The following is a 20,600-nucleotide window of genomic DNA, read 5'->3' on the forward strand; positions in this document are numbered from 1 at the left end:
ATGAAAAATAACCGAGATACATACACTTTTAGATGTAGCTCAGCTGTCATTTTGAAATGGTCGCCATATTGGCCTGCGGAATTTCTTCACTTGGCAACATCTAAATTTGTCATAGCTAAGGTATACTGAAACAAAAAAAATATGTCTCACAATTGTCTTACAAACATCTATGTCTGTTACCTCAAAAAATGAAAAAGTTTTATTCTTTTACTTTGATATAATCATATTTAAATGTCGTGCCTCTTTTTTATTCAACAAAAACAAATTTTTATTGTACAAATACAAGGATGTCAGTAATTTTTGCACAGATGGTTATAATATTGCAATTAGTTGCAATATGGTTATGAAATTTTAGGTGTACACATTTTGATGCTTTGGCTATAAGACATGTTACTCGATATAGTCCCATCTACTGTGACGCATCTTGTCCAACGTCCTCTACATAGTTTGAACGTACTTTGGAAAAATTCAGGAGACTGGCTTTTACACAATTGTTTCTCATAAGAAATGAGGACCTTATCACTGTATAATGTCTTCCCTCGCATGTGGGGCTTCAGACGAACAAACAAGAAGAAATCCGAAGGAATCGAGTCCGGATTATAGGGAGGCTGAGGGACGCTTGGCATTGATATGATGGAGTTTGATGACCTAACTTTGCAGCTCCAATCTCTCGGTTTTGACAGCACGTCAAAGGTGGCCATAGACGCATACACTTGCATGACCAAATGCATGAAAAATTTGTTTCATCTTGCATGTTGGAAGATTTTTTTTTTCCACACACATACCAACTTGCTGTCCAACTTACTATAAGAATGAATCGGAGGAAAGGGTCACGTGATGTCTTCAATTGTCGTGATTGGCGGATCTAAATATAAAACAACCAACTTGCATGAATGAGAACATACGGCAAACATGCATGAAGCATGACAAAAACCATAATGCATGTTTACAAAAGATTTTGAAAACTTTCAACATGCATGAACGAGGCCAAACACAATCAACTTGCCAGTGGTTTTATCATTTTTCATGCATGTTGGAAGGTTTTTTCATGTGTGTGTCTGCATGTATGTGCCCCTTTCCCTTACCCAATTACAAACAATAATGCTTCTTATCAATTGAGGAGCCATATTTCAAGAAGTCTATGAAAATGATACCGCACTGATCCCAGAAAAAGGAAGTCATAAATTTTCTGGGCTGATCTAGAAAGTCTAGATTTTATTAAACCGCTACAACCAACATTGGATACTGGCGCGGTCCAATATGTGATCTCTATAAACCAAAAGCAAGTTCCTATGAATTCGTGCGCCTGATTTATCACTGGTTTTAAACAGGAATTCCATTACCGATCATTTTTGAGTCCTGATATCTACTTCAGTGTCCATTCTGGTTTACCTGTGAACAAAAGAAAAAAAAACAATGATTACCATTTTGAAGCCAAATCAAGGTATGCTCACTTAAATTTCATCATTTTTGCAATTAATAAAAATATTGTATCCATCTGTGCAAAACTTATTGAGCGCTCTTTGTGTACCTCACACCGTGTGGACTTTGTGGTGGACAAACACCGTGCTCGTGGGTTTTCTCGGGGTTCTCCCGTTTCCTCCCACTTTCTTCATTCCACTATTTTATTCATTTCTCCTCATCATCGTCTCCTTGAGCCTAACCGACATACACTCTAAAAACGGTATTGTTATATTCAACCATAATTATGGTTGAATGTAACTATACAGTATTGTTAATATAGCGCCAGCAAGAATTATGACTGGGAGTACAATATTATATTGTTAAAAAAATTTAGCTGGGTCAACAATAATTATGGTTGTCCTAGACATATTTATGATATTAACAACTATGCCAATTATTGTACTTGCAACTATACAGCTGCTTTATAGTTGGAAATACTATATGATATGGTCATCGGAACTATCCAAAAATGTATTGTGTTTGTCCCTACCATACAATATATGTTGTGACACCAACTTGTATAGTTGTTGTAACCATACTCGAAGCGCTAAAATAGTTGGTGTGACGTATCCTGATGCTTTCACAACTATGCTTTATGGTCAGTATAAATATCTGCGTTGTTAGTAAAAATATATTGTTGTGCTGCACTTACCATAAATATTGTTGTCCAAGAAATGTGGTATTGTTATCGCAGCTATAGTTTTAGGCTGTCTGTACTATGCATATCATGTTAATAACTATACCAGTATTGCTAAGGCAACAATACTGGTATGGTTATGGCCATACTATTATTGTTGCCCTAACAATACTGGTATAGTTGCCCTAACGATACTGTTATGTTGTCTTAGCAATACGGGTGTAGTGAGTGCTGCCATACTGTGAGTGTTATACGCGCCGAAAAAACCTACGAACTTAATGCAATTTTTGCTAAGAAAATTATCTGACTTGGTAGACAGTGTTGTTTAATTTTGAAGACGGAAATATTTACGCATAGGCATATGTGGGTTCTGATATTTACTGTTGGATCGCTTCCCAGCAATAAAGACGAAACCAAACAACGCTGTCTACCAAGCCAATAATTTTCTCAGGCAAAATTGCATGAGGTCCGGAGTTTTTTTTTTTTTCGACGGGTTTATATTGCATGGGATTGTTATTATGTAACATGTCTTAAGGAAGGATGTTGACACACACAACTATGCACAAGTATTAAACTAGTTTAATGATAGTTAGCATTTTAGATGCAATCTTGTGCAGCAGCTCTCAGACTACAACGGCACCAATATTGCATATAGGCAGATTGTATCTAAAATGGTAACGATCCATGGTGGTATATGTCGTCATCCTGTTTCTTAAATGTGTTACATAATAGCAATACAGTGCAATATAGGTAAAGTCCACAGTACGGCAACAGTCACTATAACAGCACTGGAATTGGCACAATGAACAGCAGTAGTAAAACTATACAGCAGCACCTGTAAGAATAATGTACAGACTACATGAGTTGATAGAATGCATATTTCATAATCTCATGAACCTTCCAACGTCACTTAAGCAACCGTTTTATTAATTTATTCCTATACGTTTCGATGATTTCTTTATCATCATCCGTGGCTCAATGGCAGAGCGCTCACTTCTAGAGCGAGGGGTTTCTGGTTTGATCACAGCTCACATGAAGTGGCCTTTTATTGGATAAACACTAGGTACGTGTCCTTTCTCGTGATTTCACCAATTCCTCAAACCTGATTCATTCCACCATGTCGTTCATTATCATCATCATAGTTTTCATTTGCCTGGAAGCATAATCGTGTGACGTTAAACAAAGAAGTGACTTTAATGAATATTTATATTCACGAATTCACATAATGGTAAATTTTTCAGTCGTTAGAAAGAAGAAACACTATTATATTTCATTAACAGAAACCACAACTAAGGATTTATAACTTGAATGAACCGCTTGAAGTGTATAACTTCGACGTCACACAATACGTGACTTCCTGTTTGCGTCCTCGTATATAGTATATACATTCCTAAACTATATGTAAAATTAGATGGCTTACGAGCAAATATTAAAGTTGAAAGTGCAACAGCGATTTTTAAACAAGAAAATCATTGTACAATAATATAATCGAACAACAGACTGAAAATTTAAAAATTTAAAAGTGGAAGCAACTGCTATTATAGTAATTCGAACTCAGAAAGCGTTTAGAATATGGACTCAGCATTTAAAAGAATTCATTCTTAACCTACGAATTATTTTGCTGTAAATGTGAACAGAGGGCCACGAACGCGGAAGTTCGTCAATCATTCAAATTCTTTACTGAACTGTTAAAATCAGTGTTTCTTTCTTAACAAAAAAGTGAAAAAATACCATTGTGAGAGACCTTAACACTTACTGACGATAAGAACTTGTCAAAATGTATATGATTAAATTAACACAAAACGTGCTTAATTGAAATTCAAAGAAAGCGTTTCAATATAAGCTATATAGTCAAGTTACACTTACCTTCTTATCTTCATTTTTTTTTTTTTTTTGCACTCATGCTTTTTATTTTTGGTTAATAGCCCATTAAAAGACCCATACTACCTATAATCTTCTTCATCCAAACTGGCGTGTGGCATCAGCCAATAAGCTCATAGTGTGCTGTTACTAAGCCTTCAGGGAGGAATCTAATCATTCTTAATTGTCCACAAATACAAATAAAATCAATTATGAATGATTCCTCCCTGAAGGCTTAGTAACAGCACACTATGAGCTTATTGGCTGATGCCACACGCCAGTTTGGATGAAGAAGACTATAGGTAGTATGGGTCTTTATAGGGTGTTGTTACAAAGGGAATGGATGTTCAAGATCTTTTGTACATGATTGTACACTGGAAAACTTCTGGGATATCTATTCTCGTATAAATATAAATGTCCACATGCTGATATAATTCTTTTTCCTTTCCTGTATCGTTACATTGAAAGAACAAACCCTTTAAATTATTGAGTATTATTATAGTGATTGTAGATAAGTATAATAGAGCTTTTAGATAATAATGGAAAAACTAACTTACTTTAGAACAAACTAATCCTTCTATAGGTACGAATTCAAGTACATTCGAGGGATAACAAAAGTACACGACTAGACCGGGAGACTTGGTTGTTCTCGGAGAGCTGGGTTCGAGTCTCGAACCAGTTATTTCATATTTTTCATTCTTTGAATATGATGGAATTTGCACTCTGCATGGTAAGTCAGAGACCCAGGTTGGATTCCAGTCATAATATGTTGTAAGATAACTCAGATTAAGCAAACAGGAACCCCCAGAGGAAGTTAACAGAAATCTCGTAGTAACGAAAATTAAAAAAAAAAATCGTCTCATATATATATATATATATCATACATAAAAGTACGCAAATATGAAGTTGTTAAGATACTTTGAATAAAAATTACTACGATCCATCAGAAGCTATTAAACAAAATGTCATGAGGAAACTTTGCCTTCAGTGTACATCAAAACAATAATTTGTTATTTATTGTAATTCCTAGTTCTTTTAGAATAGTAAGTAATGGCTAATGAATGCACAAAGCAGACTTTATCAGAATTCATTTAATTGTATTTATATTTTCATAACCAACACAATATATTTTATATTAAATTACAACTTAATATAAGTAACGTATACATTATATATCCAAAATATATTTGTCTTGAAACAAAGTAATCTTTTTAATAAGGATTAACAAGTTATACTTCTTTTCTTTAACAAGTTATACTAGTAACAACACCATCCGTATATCAACAATACCACCATTCTTGTGCAAGTTAGCTTTAAATCACCTAAATATCTTCTTCTCCGCTTTCGTTTTTTCCACAAGTTGTAACCTGTAGCAAATATCGACGGAGAAAAATACTGCTTTCGTGATTTTCTAAATATTAAGTCGCTTAGAAAACATCTCCAGAAACACGAACAGCCTAACAGGTGTTTACTGCAAATGTTTCTCACCATAACCTCGTTGAAAGTGTTCCAAAACCCGTTGCTTCAGCTGTGACTTATGAATTGGTGTACACGTTGTTCCAAATTTTAATGTAGAAACTTATGAAGGATCAACCAATGATCAGCCTTTCCAAGATTTGATGTAGAAGTTTATGAAAGAACAGTTGGAAAAGACGTTATGCAAGTTTTATTCTTTTTAAAACCAAACTTGAATAGCAGGCCAGATATACAAGAGTGCATGATCAGAATATTGTCGATTACATAAGGAACTTGTTGGTTGTGGATAGATGGATATTCTGAAGGAAAATGTATTACAAAAATTGTAGCCTTTACATTTACCCTTCGAGAATATTCTCATCTTCTATGTCCTTCCACTCAGGCACCAACTCATCTATAGCCTGAAACCAAATATACTCAATAAGAAATTGTCCATAAATTGTAAAGGAAGTCAAAACCAATCTTAAAGCTACAAACTCACTCACTCACTCACACACACACACACACACACACACATATATATATATATATATATATATATATATAATGTAAGATGTCTCGAAAGTCCCCTGACATAGGGTAACACTGTTATTATCAGAGTTTTAACAAAACGTAAGAGGGAAAACTATTTCCAAATATAATATTTTCAATCTACAGTGAAAAGATCTTTTAAATGGGACGAGCCGTTTGGGCTGTACACTCTTTATGCACCCAACGTTAAACGAAACTTCAACGTTGCCATTTACCTGGACCCACAACATAAGTGAATGAAGTTACTGTCTTTTACACTAACATGTCGACGGAGAGACAACCTTTCAAACAGTAAATTCATTCACTTATGTTGTGGGTCTAGGTTAATGTTAACGTTGCATTTTCGTTTAACATTGGGCGCATAAAGAGTGTACAGCCAAAACGGCTCGTCCAATTAAAAAAAAAATCCTTCACTTTAGAGTGAAAACATCACATTTGTAGATGTTTTTTACTCTTACATTTTGTTGTAACTCTGATAATAACAGTGTTACCCTATGTCAGGGGACTTTTGAGACACCATATATATATATATAAAGTGTTAATGAACAGGTGACTCCTCACATGAAAGTAAGTGTGGTCGAAAGAGCATAGTTTCGGAGTTATAAGCTACCGAAAACGCGAAAAAATTAACTTCAAAGTTCCGCAGCTCCACTCCTATGGAGCATATTTCAATTGGATGCAAACCAACAATACTACAATATAGCAAACATGAAAAAGTAACAAAATTTGAAGGTTTTCACAATCCGAATATCTGTTTCAGAATCTTCCGGTACTTGTGCGACAATTTTTAGAGAAGCAGTTTGGGACTAGTTAAAATTTTATGAGTACTCCCAAACTGCCTGTCTAAAAATCGTTATGCAACAACTGGAGAATTCTCAAAAATGGATATTTGGATAGGGCACATACTAATGGAGCTATGGACCTTTAAAATTAATCTGGTCACTTCTTCGGCAGTCTTAACTCCGAAACTATGCACTTTTAACCGCAGATTCATTTTTTTTAATTATAATGTGAGGAATCACTTGTTACAGTTTGTGGTCTAGTTCATTCACACGCTGTACAATGTACTGTATATATATATATATATATATATATATATATATATATATATATATATATATATATATATATATATGGTGCGTCATTTATAAACTCCAATGATTACAACGGGAAGACCAAAAGAGAGGAAGAGGAGCGAAACTTCGTAGGATGCAAGTAGGGGGAGGGGGACACATTAATCTGTATTAGGCATCAACATCCAGTGAACAGTGATGTCAACTCCATATAAAATTAGTTTTTTTAAATAACACCACATTAGGTTATTACAAATTTAAAATCTGCATTTAAAGAGAAAACAAACAATGTCAAACTTATTGTTCAATGTTGCAAACCAACAATACTACAATATAGCAAACATGAAAAAGTAACAAAATTTGAAGGTTTTCACAATAGTAATAACGCAAATAAAACAGACGGGGCAAGGCATATCGAATGTACCTTTTGGTAAAATACTACCATGAAGATTTGACGTATTTCGAAGAGATAGGAACAAAATTATAACAAACTGAAAATTTGACTTTTCAAAGGCTTTATTTTGGAAAGTTTAATATGTAACTATCACATTTAATTACGTACATTGCTTTCGAGAAACATTAAAACCATAATAACTTTATTGTTCTTTGATATCTCAAACCGTTCGAGAGATAATTTTCGAGAACAACATTTTGAAAAAGTTCAATTTTTAATTTGTTACAATTTTGTACGTATCAATATGTCAAGTATTGAGTGTACTGTTTGACACTAAGGTACATTCGATAAGCTTGCCTCGTATCATTTCTATTGTAGAAGCCTTCCAAGTTTTTTCTTCTTTCCATGAAAATGAAATCTTAAGTTTTACGTCCCACGTTTATGCCAGTTAGGCTAAAGGAGATGGTGATGATGAGAAATGAATGAAATGGTGGAATGAAGAAAGTGGGAGGAAACGGGAGAACCCCGAGAAAACCTATGAGTACGATGTTTGTCCACCACAAAGTCCACACGGCGCGAGGTGGGATCGAACCAGGGACCCTAAGCACCGGAGGTGAACGCTCTACCACTGAGCAACCGCGCCCTCTTTTTTCTTTTCATGTTTGGGAAACTAGGGTTGTTAGTTTCCACCACTGAACATCAATTGTGGTATTGTTTGTTTTCTCTTTAAGCGTAGATTTGCAATTTGTAATAAGATAGTATGCAATTTGCTTTCTGAAAAACCTAACTTTATATTACACTAGCAAGACTGTTCTCCGGGTGTTGATGCTTAATATGTGTGTACCCTTATCTTCTAGTTGCTTTGTCACAGTTTCGCTTCTCTCACTTTTTTGGTTTTCCGTTTTAAGGTTGAATATTATAAATGACTCACCGTATATATAAACTAGCAATTAAAAAAGTAACTGTGCAATTGTAATTAGTAATATTAGATTTGTTCTTGCTGTTATTTATAATTCGTGACAAACTACACAATTTATGAATAGTGTCTTATAATTTCTTAAATTACCTATTGATGGGATATATTGTATGTACAAACAAGTAGTACTGCCAAGTGTACAACACGTGAAGGAGTTTGGTTTGTATGCTATAATATTTTTTTTCAATATTACAATCGAAAATTATTGTAATTTCTACCTCTCCTTTTCTTCGTATATATTAGAAATAGAAAATACTATTGAGACGCTAAATTTATTGCAGAAAACCGCTTCCTGCCATTTATTACCGTTTCAATTCTATAGCGATCAACGTTAAAACCGGAAGTGGTTGATCTTTGCAACTTCCGGTTTGCATACGGTTTCAAGATAAAAAATGGGTTCTTATTCTTGCAATACTAAATTGATTGTGTAAAGCTGCTTCTCGATATACCTAAGTGTTTGCTCTACGTAGATTAATATTAAAACCGGAAGTAGTAAATTTCCCCCACCTCCGGTTATAGTAAGGAAGTACAGTTAAGGATGCTATATTTTAGTTATTAAAATACTCGCCTCCTAGTGTTAATAACTTCACCGATATTTCGTAATCACTATCAGGATTCCTTCAACGGGGCTGTGGCTCGTTATTATGAATATAAGACCACATGGTCCGTTTCTTAGAACAGTAAAATAAAAGTTTTTTCCAAGTTTTATATCAAATAAGGAGTGAATAATTGGTTTGTACACGCCAGTAATATAACTATGTACATTTATTGAAATAAAAATATTAACTCATTACTTATACTATTTCTTATTGATAAAATTAGATGATACCATCTCATCCTTATCCAAATTCCCTTTATCTGTGTTAAACCTGGAATTTTTTGTTCAGATGAAGCAGAATACATTCTCCCACTTCTTACTTTTCAAGGCCTGGAAACTAGCTAATTATACAAATTTGTAATTTCATAAATGAAAGTAAATATTATTATTTTTACCTTTACGTGAAAAAAGGAGAATCTTTGTTGGCTTTCGTATTTTATGAGTCTCCACGTTCCAGCTGTGTCTTTCTTCCTCGCAGTTGATGTTACTACAGGAAAATGTCTTCTCAATAAAGTAAAAAGGACTGTGCTTCTTGTATCTGGAAGAAAAGAATAAGCATTCAGCATCCCTTTCAAACTTAAGAAAATAAACTGTGAAACATTCATTATCGTTCTCTTTTAGTATAAGGCATCACCTTGGAAATACTTGTTACGTTACATAATCAAATTTACAGCCACTGTGTCACTATTTTAAACCATAAGTTACTCGGTAGTATGTGTTATCATGCTAATAAAAAAAAAAAGCGAAGACTTCCCACGAATAAACTTTATTTCCAAGGCATATTCACAAGTAGTAAGACACTGTAAATATATATTTTGAACATATGTCACCATGCTCGTCAAGGCAATTATTCCAGGGGTACAAAGCATGGTAACTACATTAAAAAAAAAAAAAAAAAAAAAAAAAAAAAACACCTGGGTCAAGTCACTGAAGCAATGTCACGATTGCCTGCTCCATTTCCGAGACAAAGCATGCTCTTCTGACCCTAAAAGGCCCAGTTATTTTCCATTTTAAACTAGAACTATGACAGTTTAACACTGCTCAGCTAAAAAGGATTGACTCGTAACCTGTTTTGTAATCAATAATAAGTCAATGACCTATAAAACATGTCCTGAGGTCTTGTATTTACTTTCTTAGCAGTTGAGTTACCATGAGAAAAGTGCTACCTTGAACTACTGTAACTGAGCTTCTCCCGCTGAAGGTACTACCTTGAGAAACTATGGTGGAAAATAGCAAACTCTATACCAAAAATGTACATACTTGCAAATCCACGCTATTAGATACATTCTAAATAAAAATTACATACTGCTCTTGGAATAATAAACATTTCTGACCAGTGTATATACACTTATTTATTAAAAACTAAATTAACTTAACGTTGTCTTCATCAAACACTAACTGAAAGAGATATTCAGAGCATAGACATTTATATTATAGAAACTGTTACATTGTATTTTAGTTTTAATAAATAAGTGTATATACTCTGGTCAGAAGTGTTAATTATTCATTGAGTTCCAGAATCACAAGGATAGAGATACTGCTCTTGATGGTGCAAAGTGTAGTTTTTTTTTTTTTTTTTTTTTTTTAATTATTTTGATATTTCAAAAGAAATGAAATCTGAGTTTTACGTTCCATGGAACTGCGTATAGGCTAAAGCAGAAATCGATTATGGAAATGAATGAAAAAAATGAAATGAAATCTTTGAGTTTTACGTCCCACGGTTATGCCGGTTAGGCTAAAGGAGACGGTGATGATGAGTAATGAATGAAATGGTGGAATGAAGAAAGTGGGAGGAAACGGGAGAACCCCGAGAAAACCCACGCACACGGTGTTTGTCCACCACAAAGTTCACTTGGCGGGGGCTGGGATCGAACCCGGGACCCCAAGCACCAGAGGTGAACGCTCTACCACTGAGCCACCGCGGCCCCCCTGGAAATGAATGAAGAGGAGGAATGAAGAAAGTGGAGGGAAATAGAATAACCCCGAGAAAACCTCTTCACACAGTGTTAGTCCACCACAATTTTCAATAGGCGCGTACTGGTATCGGAACAAGGGCCCCACGCACCACAGATGAACGCTCTAATACTGATCAACCGTAGTCCCTTTTTGATATTTTAAGAATGTCTTATAACAAGAAAGAAGAAAACAAGAAAAGCAGCAGCGACAGAAAGCTATTTACGAAGATACCAAAGAGGGTGGAAATAATTTCAAATAAAACTAAACTGATGTGACTTTCTTCAAGATAGACTGCAGCTTAGTATAAAGAGAAACAAACTTTGTCCTAGGCTTTTGAGTAGGAGATGAAGAAATCGAACCTTCTATCGATAAATAACATTAAATTCAAATAAGCCACAATAAAAGAAACAACTGAGCAATGGTAGTTCTCGAGGAAAGTCACAATGTTAAAAATAAACGTTTTATTGGTATAAACTAAGGAAGTTGATCGACATTTCATTGTTAGCGTATTATACAAAGATTAGTAAGATACATTAAGTTTTCTTCTATTAGACGGTAGTGATAAAATGGCAATTCTTTCCGATGTGACTTTCCTCAAGAGACGATATGGATATCTAAAGATTAACGTGGAATATTTCAGTCACACCTCACAAATGCCGGAATGGAATCTTCTGTACAGCCAGTGAATATTCCATATTCTCTACACTTCGACTTACCCAAATGACGCAGCACAGAATATAATATTAACAATAGTAATTAACACTATTGTATCATACACACTGAAATAAATCAATTTGTATTCCTGCAATTCTGCTATTACAACAATATATTACATTTATTTGCTGAAAACGAAGCAAAGGCAAACACATTCTCCTTATGGGGAAAAAATATCAACACTAACCTGAATTAAGATTTTCTCTTTTCAGTACTGTTGTTAAATATAGTGTCTCTGGCAAACTTCTAGGTTTCTTTACCAAAATTTCCTCCACTTTTGTGTTCAGGTTTAGCCACTTCTCTAAGAGACGTAATACTTTGTATTTATGTGTGAAATCAATCTCAATCTATCAGAAAAATGAAGGAGTAAATACATATGTTTATTTCAAGAACCATTATTTTTCGTAGCAAAATATTTAAATTTCAGTGGGCTAGGTAACAAATAGGCTTCGAATAGTTATGCATTTTCCATGTTTCTTATGCAAATGCATATTTATCGTATTTTACGAGACTGCATATTTTATAGCATCTGTTTTTCTTCTAATGCACATTCAATGGTATCTGCTGCAAAGACCATAATTTGTAAGTGAACATGGAAATATAACTCATTTATCGATGATTTTTTTAACAAAATTGCCCCTGCTAGGACGGAAATTCTATTTTTGCACAGATTTTCTATCTTGTTGAGTGATCAGAAATCTGCTACGAAATGTCACTGACCAAATTCCTTGAAATGGAATCCAGTTGAAACAGGGGTCACCTTTATCTATTGATGATAACACTCCAGCAGTTTTGAAGAGACAAGTAAGCTGGTTATGTGTTATCTATGATTGCAGTTCGGCATACCAAACAGAAAAGAGGACATATTTGCATGCATATTTTGAGGTTTTTAGTGCATGACTATCCGAAGCCTTGTAATAAAACATTTTGTATTATGTATTACTAATCTAACATTTTTCCACATCTTTTCTTTCAATATCCCTGTTCTGCGCCTAAACAGTTTTTAAAATATTATACAACCTTTTTAATTTTGCACTCTAATCACGCATAGAGCCGGATTTTATGAGGAAAACGGAAATGTTAGCTTTTTTGACCATTATATGTTTTCCTTATTCAAGTACGACCTTCATTTTCCTGTACTAAATTGTGAAACGAAAGAAGTACCTTTAGAATATACACTACTTTTTAATCCTAAGTACCTTTACAACATACACTACTTTCGAATCCTATTCCGTCTGCCGCTGGTTGTCTTTATTGGCTATTGAACCGGTGTCTTAGTATACTAGAGCCGCTACCTCTCTGGCTCCGACAGTTCTGCACGTGGCCAAAACAATGTTGCCAATTAGTCGTGGGTTTAACCGTATACAGGTACACTAAGAATAAACAGAAAAAGCAAGCGAATTTAATCGAAATGAATTGCTTAAGAAATCCTGAATTTTCATGGCTTTTTTAAACTTACCGTGTAAGAAAACTATACATAAGGTTTTTTTTTTTTTTTTTTTTTTTTTTTTTTTTTTTTTTTTTTTTTTTTTTGCCTGGAGTAACCAAAACTGCAGGAGAATTAAGTTCTTCGGAACATTTTTAGTTTGTTATGTTCTAAACAGTGGATGTTCCCACACGCAAGACATCAGCAACTCTGTTCACAGGAAGAAGAGGACCTCCATTATCGCGCTAGTTCTCGAAATATTCACGAAGTCTGCATATAAATTCTCGGTTTTGTCCTTTATACACTCCTATTTTCTTTGGCTTCGATTCTGAAGAACTAACCATTGTCACCAATTAAATACAACAATATTCTTAAGAGCACACCCAAAACGGAAAGGAAACAACTCAAAGTTGCAATAATCGAATACAATCTCAAAGTACTTTTCACTCAACTATGCACAAACGAAAGGAAGAAGAAAGAATGGCAACAACGTCTGCTTTCCGTGTCAACGCGGTGACAGCTCGGTCACTCATTGGGCCTTGTAGGGGGGGGGGGGTGTCAGTGTAGTATAAACCCTCGATTTCTTTTTCGCATAGCCGTCAGAGCCAGGGATACAGCGGCTACAGTATAGTGGCCAGCATGTGCAAGTTGTGCAATATTCGTTGCCTAACCAATATCAAGTTCCTGCAAAACTTGTCATGTGTAGTACGGATTCAAGAAATTCAAAAAGGCAGACAAAAAAGCATTATCTCCAATCAAGAAATACTTTATTATCAATTTCAGATACTTTATTAAATTCTAATATAAGTTTATTACTCAATGTTAGAGCCATTAACGGCCATGTACATAACGTTATTTTAACAGTAGTAGCATTCGAAAATGTAAAACTATGCAATATTAGGAGTTATACCGCTGAACACTAGTTCACCGATTAAATTACACATGAAAATGAAATCATTAAGCTTTACATCGCATGGTTATGCCAGTTAGGCTAAAGGACACTACGATGATGAGAAATGAATGGAATGATGGGAAGAATAGTGGGAGGAAACGGGAGAACCATGAGAAAACCCACACATGGTGCTTCTCCACCACAAAGTTCACATGGTGCGAGTTGGGACCGAACCAGGGACTCAATGCACCAGAAGTGAATGCTCTATTACTGATCAACGGTAGCCCTTTTGATATTTTAAGAATGTCCTTTAACAAGAAAGAAAAAAACAAGAAGAAAATGAAATGAAATCTTTGAGTTTTACGTCCCGCGGTTATGCCGGTTAGGCTAAAGGAGACGGTGATGATGAGAGATGAATGAAATGGTGGAATGAAGAAAGTGGGAAGAAACGGGAGAACCCCGAGAAAACACACGAGCACGGTGTTTGTCCACCACAAAGTTCACTTGGCGGGGGCTGGGATCGAACCCGGGACCCCAAGCACCAGAGGTGAACGCCCTACCACTGAGCCACCGCGCCCAAAAAAAAAAAAAGTGACGAGAGAAAATTACATACAAAGATACCACACAGGGTCGAAATAATTTCAAATAAAACTAAACTGATGTGTCCTTAGTATAAAGAAAAACTTTTTCGCAGGCTTCTGAGTAGGAGGTAAAGAAATCGAACTTTCTATCGATAAATAAAATTAAATTCAAATAAGCTACAATAAAAGAAACAATTGAGCATTGGTTGTTCTCGAGGGAAGTCAGAATATTAAAAATAAACGTTTCATTGGCATAAGCTAAGGAAGTTGATAGATAATTCATTGTTAATGTATTATACTAAGACTAGTAAGGTACATTAAGTTTTCATCTATTGGACGGTGGTGATAAAATGGCAATTCCTTCCGATGCGACTTCGCTCAAGAGCGGCCACTGGAGTTTTAAATTCCTCTTGTACATGTAAAAAATGAAAATAAATCTTTAAGTTTAACGTCCCACGATTATACCGGTTAGGCTAAAGGAGACGGTGATAATGAGAAATGAGTGGATAGGGTGGAATGAAAAAAGTGGGAGGAAACGGGAGAAGCCCGAGAAAACCCACGAGCACGGTGTGTCCACCACAAAGTCCACATGGCGCGAGCTGGGATCGAACCAGGGACCCCAAGCACCGGAGGTGAACGCTCTACCACTGAGCCACCGCGCCCCCTCTTGTACATGTAAGTTCACGATCCTCGTTTATTTGTATACCTACCATCGCTGACGCACCTGCTCCCTACGGATACACCCCTCCCAACTGCTCGAATATCCCTCTACCCTTCTGCCCTGAATCGGTTAAATAGAGGTCGTGCTTTTTAGTGGCCACCTAGTACAATTTGGTTCATCTTTTATTTACGGAAGTTTTTTTATGCCACATGTCCTACTATATTTATACTGAGCCTTCCTCAAGTCATCTGCATTCAGGGGTATAGGCAGAAGTTTTATCTTGGAGGGGCCCATCGCTTTTTAAGCGGGAGCAGCTACAATGTACAAAGCCAAAAAAAAAAAAAAAAAAAAAGTGTTACAGGTAGTGATTTGAAACCTGAAGAAACAGGAAAATTTGGTTTCCGTCCACAAAAATAAAACACTGCTCATTTATTTATTTGCTTTTATCACCATAAATATTATGTACCAGTTAGTTTTAATTATGCGTAACCAAGAACTACTGCCAGGACCAAACGTTATATCTTTGTGCATAACTATTTCAATTTAGGCTCTTTTACACAGAATCTATCTACAGAAGACGGGAAGGTTCTAGAACGCATGTTCCCCTATATGGATTAGTAGCTAGATTGATTCCTTTCTGTACACCAAATTTTGATGCTTAATCCACATAGTATTGACGAACGAGCGTTAGCGTGTGAAGGCGGGTTAGATCCCCGCTGCGGCACGTTCTTTTCTGTCTTTATTACAGCTAAATGAGAACGAGGACCTGTGTTCTAGAATCTTGCCCATAATCTGATTTTTTTTTTAATTTCACTTAATTTCCTGACAAAAATATTTATTCATTATTCGTGACTAAAATAAAAACACCATAATTATTTTACTAACAGTTATATCTCGCTTCCTGTTTTACATCAAGTGGCGCAAAAAAAAACAAAAAAAAAAACGAATGAGATCCGAACTGAGAAACGGAATAAAAACATCGTTTTTCACCAAATTTTCCAGTTGATAAAAATGTATTCTAAACCACTAGTTACAGCATATAAAAAATATAAGGTACTTACAATCAGTTTAGCACCATTATTTAGGCCTAATGGTAGTATTTACAGTAGCTTTTTAAAATGGTGATATTTTTCCATCAGTAAGAATCGGTAAACTTTGTTATTTTTAAATGACTGAAACGAAGTAATCTAATGGCAATGTTTTAAAAGTTTGGTATTTGGATGCTCAGGAAATCATCTGGGGGACTGGCCCCGACGGAACTCCTATGACTACACCCTTGCTGCATGCACTATCTATTAAGCTCCTCATTTAGTGCATGCTCTGTTAAAAGAAATACAAAACTTTATTCTGACCTGAAAATGTAAGAAATGTGTCAAAATTTGGTAGAACCGTGTGCTCGAGTAATGCTGAGTATCAAGTTTTCTTTTATTAGACACTAGTAATAAAATTGTAATCCTTTCCGGTGTAACTTCCCTCAAGAACCGCCACTGGAGCTTTAATCCCTCCTGCACTCTGGTGATGAGACGGAGTCCTGAAAATTAACGTGGACTCATTGTTCGTAGTTTCAGTGAAATTTTCCTAATCTAGGAAAATTTCAAAAGTAAATTTAGCGAAAAGGGAAATTTTATGATAAAACGTCAAAATCTACGGAAATTCTCGCACTGACTTATTAAACAATATAAATGTTTAGTTGTTGACTTGAGTTTATCGTCCCTTTGCGTAGCGAGGCTATATGAGACGGGACCTACTGATTAACGGGGAAGGTTCTAGATTACTGGTCCCCCATGTAGGTTAGTAGCTGGGTTGGTTTCTTTCTCTACTAAAGTTTATACATTTAATCTACACAGTATTGCCGAGCGAGCGTTAGCGAGTGAAGGCGGGTTAGAGCCCGCAGGGTACGTTGTTTTCTGTCTTTATTATTGCTCAATGGGAAGGGGGACCAGTAATCTAGAACGTTGCCGATTAACGTGGAATCCGAACCACATGAGCTCCCGCCGGGAATCGAACCCGGGTCTCCCACGCCAAAGGCACGTACGAAAACAGTTTAGCCAAGAAGGAGCTCAATATAAATGTTACATTTTATCTTTGTTCTTCAGAAATAAACCAATGCAATAGCCAGAGTTTAGTGTGTACTCAAAGTAGCATAATTTGCTTCAATTGATGACTGGATGTTTTTTTTCTTTTTTGTTTAAAAAAGTTAGAAACGAAAAGGAAATGAATAAAATAAATGTAGTTCATACTTCCTTCAATATATTGTCTAACTAAATTAATCTTACAACATACCGTGCATCATAGGAATTAAACACTCAACAAACTAGGGAAAGAGCGCTTCATGGCTAACGGTTAGCGTATTCGCCCTTGGCGTGGGAGACCTGGGATCGATTTCCGGCGCATGCTGATGTGGTTCCATGTTAATGAGTAGGTCCACGTCTCATATAACCTCGCTGCTAAACGGGACGTTAAACTTAAAATCAACTCAATCCACAAACTAGGGAAAATTTGACACGAAAAGGGAAAATTCTGTTTCAGCCAAGGAAAATTTTCTTAAGAGAACCTACGAACACTATGTGGGATACGAACTATGTGAGCTCCAACCTGAGTTACCCACAAAAAAAGTTACATACGCTAAACACACACCCACGAAGGAACATTTTGAGTTCCTTGGGGCATTACTCGAGCAGACAGTTCTACCAAATTTTCACACATTTCTTACATCTTCAGGTCAGGTTAGAGGTTTGTGTTTCTTTTAGCAGAGAATGCACTAAATGAGTAGCTCCATTACTACTTGCAGACTCACTTTACGGTGTCTGACTGTAAATAGTGTGGATGTATCGCATAAAAACTAAAGTGCATAAACCATGAACCAAAAACCAGGCGCTCACTAAAAACCAAGAATGTTATCTAACCGAGTCAGAGCAGGAGCGCAGCACCAGGCCCGACGGTAGCGAAGGGTGCGTCAGCGAATGGGGTATACGCATAAACGAAGGTAGTAGAAGAGCACACTTACACATACAAAACTTACACTATCACTCAAAATTCAACTCAATACGCTGTACACTAATAGTAATTACTTCTATTCACACTCTCATTCCTTTATGAAAAATATTTCACACTGTATTTTACATATGAATTTTCTATTTGGTATAGGGCTAACCCGTTTGCTCGAGCAATCCTTTCACTGGGGCTATATAGCTAGAATAACCCGGATTCTACGTAGAGTCGCTCGAACGTGAGATTCTTAGCTCGAACCTGTAGTCTTCCCGTACCCGTCTCACAGCAACATTTAGGCAAGAGCCCAGATATCTACATTTAGTTATAATAATAGAAGATAACATGCCCTGAGAAGTTTTAACCTGCCTTCACTCGCTATCGCTCGCTCAGCAATACCATGTGAATTGAGTATTGATAAAGGTAACTCTTTACTTTGGGCAAGGCAGTGATATACTGTCAGTACATACTATTGCCAAGCGAGCGTCAGCGAATGAAGGCGTGTTAGCGCCCCGCTGGGCACGTTGTTTTACGTCTTTCCTTCTTGGAAACTGTAATTATAATTGCGGGAACCGGTTCACATTCATTGCTTATTGTCACTGCCTTGCCCAAAGTAAAGACTTGCCCTGATAAAGAAAGGAACCGGTAACTCTTTACTTTGGGCAAGGCAGTGATATCCCGTCACTGTTAGTATTAATCACAGGTCTCATTGGTTTCTTTCTGTTGCTAGGGATTATTCATAGACTATGTACGACCTTAAAAAGGCAATAATAAGGGTTCTTTAATTTACTACAATATTGCCCTTGTACTTAATGCAATCAGTTCCTGTCACTGCCTTGCCTAAACTAAAGATTTGCCAAGGAACCAAACTGGATACTAACCTGCCATGGGGGTGAGCATTCTATAACCTTCCCCAATATTTATTCTGTGAAATTTACTTCGTATCGTATAATGAGTTGCTATAGTAACATTTTCCAACTTTTATCTCCTAATATGCAATTACCCAAAAGCCCAACCTTCACCACAAATTTTCCTGTCAGTTAACTCTAAATGCATCCCTGAACCTTTATTCCATTATATAACTTAGGCAGATGTTGAGGCTGGAAATGGTAAAAACCTATGCCTGCTCCGTTCATTATAGGGTGCACAATACAGCTTCCCCACTAAGAAACACTTTCTAAAGCACTAAGAGTGTACTTGGCACATGAATATAAGTATGTTCTCCTAAAACAGGAGAGTACGACAAGCTGTACTTTAATATACGGCTGAGATAATATGAATTATTTTCACTGTTTTAGAAATTGAATTACTCCATTACATAAAACTCTATCATAATTTCGTTTAAGTTGTAAAATATTAAACCTACCTTTAAATAAATCTATCATATCTTCGAGTTCCTATTTCGCAGGAAATTAGCTCTCGAAAACGAAAAACAAACTCTCTTCATAAACACTTATACGAAAAAATAAATAAAAATGGCGGACGAAGTTTATGCTGATTCTAATGTGATTGTGCGCATGCGTAAACATGGAATAGCTGAAACAACTATACTTTTCTTTTAATGGAACTATAAAGATGATCCTTATGACAATAAAATCGTTAACTATATAATATTTTTCATACAGCACATATGAAATTTCTCGTATCATTCTGGTAACATAGCAAATAAGATTAATATTTTTTATGTCACCACAATTATATTTCCAACGACAATGCCAATTTTAACTATATTTTTATGGTTCTCAAAACCTTACTCGTTTTTAGAGTGTAACCGTGGGACGTAAAACCCAAAGATTTCATTTCCTTTTCATTCTTTGCTCTTTATATAACAAGGAAGCGATTTTTTTTTTCTATTTCAAAAAGAGGCGAGCCAGCCAAAATGAGGCCGGTAGCCAGCCCAAAAATGTAGGGGTGGGGGCGATGGAAATTTGAAGGGGGGCGATCCAACCATATTATTGTTCATTTGCAAGCCTACCGTGAAAATTTGCAGGCCCCCTAGACCCCTCTTGGATACGGGCCTGGCCAAAATTATAAATGTGCACGCGTACAGTTTGAAGCACTACCGTCTGATAGTAGAATCTCATTCTTGGTTGGCAGATATACTAAGTCGAAACTAGAGAGTGTGCTATTTCCAGCTAGTTATGTTGTTACGTCGACACAACACATCACATTCTTGGTCTGCTCATAGACAAAATCGTGTCTTTTCTTGTGCAGTAGATATTTTTTTTGTGGCCAACAGACCTTGAAAGGCTTTAGAATAGATTCTCTACCAGACAGGACTAAGTAGATCTTGGGACGACTTTGGGTAACGGGAACCAGTTGTCGACTGGGACGTGATGGGTATAATTCCACTCGTATTCACACAATTGGTAC

At 36.0% G+C, this 20,600-nt stretch overlaps 1 long non-coding RNA gene across 3 annotated transcripts; it reads right to left on the reverse strand.

Moving 5' to 3' along the window:
• Positions 1-189: 189 nt before the first annotated feature.
• LOC145680231 (uncharacterized) lies at positions 190-19,864 on the reverse strand. Of its 3 annotated transcripts, XR_014130626.1 has the most exons (4): positions 19,594-19,790; positions 11,867-12,026; positions 9,405-9,547; positions 5,613-5,838 (listed from the first exon to the last, which is right to left on the reverse strand). It is a non-coding gene; the product is annotated as an uncharacterized LOC145680231 (long non-coding RNA). The 3 variants fall into 3 exon arrangements; XR_014130625.1 differs by lacking the exons at positions 5,613-5,838; positions 11,867-12,026 and adding an exon at positions 190-1,392 and having other exon boundaries at positions 19,594-19,864; XR_014130624.1 differs by lacking the exon at positions 11,867-12,026 and having other exon boundaries at positions 19,594-19,792.
• Positions 19,865-20,600: the final 736 nt, after the last annotated feature.

Source organism: Thermobia domestica, chromosome 3, assembly GCF_964235325.1.
Source record: "Thermobia domestica chromosome 3, izTheDome1.hap1.1, whole genome shotgun sequence".
Lineage (NCBI taxonomy): Eukaryota > Metazoa > Arthropoda > Insecta > Zygentoma > Lepismatidae > Thermobia > Thermobia domestica.